The sequence below is a fragment of the Myotis davidii genome, unplaced genomic scaffold (genome assembly GCF_000327345.1).
Source record: "Myotis davidii unplaced genomic scaffold, ASM32734v1 scaffold673, whole genome shotgun sequence".
Lineage (NCBI taxonomy): Eukaryota > Metazoa > Chordata > Mammalia > Chiroptera > Vespertilionidae > Myotis > Myotis davidii.
The window spans coordinates 349,489-352,123 of record NW_006286677.1 but is presented as its reverse complement, the minus strand read 5'-3'; positions in this window follow the sequence as shown (position 1 = coordinate 352,123).

The window sequence follows — 2,635 nt, the reverse complement described above, 5'->3', positions numbered from 1 at the left end:
GTTTCATTAGTTAATTAATGAGAGCTTCCGAAGAAAGAGGGGCCTGCAGCTGGCTCTCTCCTCACGGCACTGGCAGTGCTTGACGCGCTCCAGCATCAGCCTAGGCCTTCGCCCCAGCTGCCTGGAAATGAAGAATCCCGGCTCCAACCCAAACCTACCGAATCGGGGTCAGCGCTCACCAACCCCCCAGGTACCGGGCGTGCTCATTGCCTTTAAGGAGCGCTTCCTGGCACACTGATTCGCAGACTTGCGGGCACATTGGCATCCCCTGGGGGTGACACGAGCCTGATGCCTGGGCCCCAGTCCCAGGTGATTCTCTGTCCTGGCATAGGCTGGCTGTGCCGCTGGTTTTAATGTGCAGCCAAGGTGGAGAAATCGCTCCTGTCCGGTGTTCCTTCCTGTTGGGAAACAGAGAGGAAAACTCAAGGACAGACAGGGTAAGGTGGAATCACAGGGGGGAAGGAAGAGGGACATGGGCGATTGCCTCCCTGCCGCCGGCTCAGTCTTTGGCCTATTGGTTATGTGTGCGCACCTTTCGCTTAGTTCCTAAGTTGCTCTGGGCTGGTTTTCCTCCTCTTCAAGGAGGGTCCTGAATGGAGGGCTGTGGCTCCTGGCATCACCCAGGGAGGGGGCTGAACCCCATCAGACAGGGACCTCGTGAAGGCTTCTCATTTTCTCCATCCTCTCCCCACCCCCAAATAATCCAGTGCCCCACAGTTCTCAGCCCGGAGTTCTCTGATGGGTCAGGGACAGGGTGAGCCCCAGACCGAGAGTGAATACACATGCACGGGTGCACTCACACACAGGGGGCACCCTGCCAACCCCCTTGGGAATCCAGACCTCTGCCCACGGGTCCTCCAGTCAAAAGTTTCAAGGAGGCTGGGTTTACAGAAAACCAGGAGAAGTCGGGAAGATCCAGCCAGCTGCTGTCATTTCCAGGAGAGTCGGTGCCCACGCCAGAACCTCCCGGAAAAAAGGCAGGGCTGTGCTTGGGTCTCAAAGAACAGTTCCAATTCTCAGATGAAGAAAAGGGACTTGGGACTGAGGACAGGGCTCCTGCCTCTTCCCACCCACCCCCTTACTCACCCACCCCTCTACTCCGCAAGCCCACCTCACAGGCCCCTCCCCAAGGTTGTCCTCCACCTTTACCTCAACCCCAGCAAGCTGTGACTCCAATCAAGATGCAGCCCTAGCTGGTTTGGCTCAGTGGATAGAGTGTCGGCCTGCAGACTAAAGCGTCCCGGGTTCGATTCCAGTCAACTGCGTGTACCTTGGTTACAGGCTCCTCTCAGGCCTGGGCCCTGGTCAGGGTGCGTGCAGGAGGCAACCAATCCATGTGTGTCTCTCACATAGATATTTCTCTCTGTCTTTCCCTCTCTCTCCCACTCTCTCTAAAAGTCAATGGAAAATTATCCTCAGGTGAGGATTAACAAATAATAAGAATAAAATTAAATAAAAAAGAAATGGTGTCAGAAAAAGAAAATCTGTCAAAAAAAAAAAATGAGAGTAAACTGTTTCCAACGGCTACACCTGGGTGCAAACAGAGTAGCCAGGTCCCCGGTAAGAGTGGTTTGCTGGGAGCGGCACAGGCAGGGGCCCTGGGGCCAGTGTGGAGAGGCCTGGGACCCACACCGCCCGGCTCAGTGTGGCCCTGGTGTTGTACCGTAAACCAGCGTGAGAAAGAAGATGCCTTAATGAGCCAATTAATTAGGAATCGTTAATTGCGCGCCCAGAGGGAGGTGTTTCTTCCAAATCTCTGAGTGAAGTCACACAGGAAGTTTTCCGTATTTATACCTTTTGAGCTTCTTTGTCTGCAGGTTTTACAAAGGGCTCTGTGTGAGTTATTGTTACAGTTTGTAATCTTAGCTACATAAAGAACGAACATTAGGCATGAGAATATGGGGATTACTATCAGTGTTAGTCCATTACGTCAGATGGCTAGCTTGCCAGGTCAGACAGTTAAGTTTATCTTTTTCTATTCTTCAAACTAAAACAGTTATTTTACAGAATAAGAGACTGTCTAAAAATGACAGAGTTTACAGAACAAGGGACTATCTAACAATAGCAGAGCATTTCAAGCAGCAGTCTGTATACCAGACGGAGATCACTGTGCTTCACTGGCTGATGTGGCCTGCCAGCTGCACTGCTTATCTCCCTCGCAGGCTCTGTCCTTCAAAGCGGCCTCTTAATGGTGGAGGAAATCATTAACTGACGGCTTTCTCTCTGGTTCACAAAGTCACTCCCTTTGCCCAGCTGCCTTACATCAATGCACCCAGCTCCAGTGACACCCGGAGCCTGCCTGTGCTCTAAGCAGATCTCACAGTGCATTAATATTTTTAATTACCAACGGAATTAAAATAGGCCGAGAGGAAATGGTGAGCAGAACTTAGCCCGGGGTCTCTCCTTTGCTGATTGCACAAAATTTCTCCAGCGGCCAGCCCTGACCCCTCCCTCTCTAGCTGGGCCTCTTTCAGGAGAGAGGGGAGACCTTTGGAGGGATAGCCAGGGACTCTCTCACCAGAAAAATGCTCAGAGAATCTTAGATACATTTCAGGCCTCCTGGTTCCTGCCCACAATTGTGGAGCCCCCTGGTGCCCTGAATTTTATCCCAAGATCTGGAGAAGGTCCAAGAAAC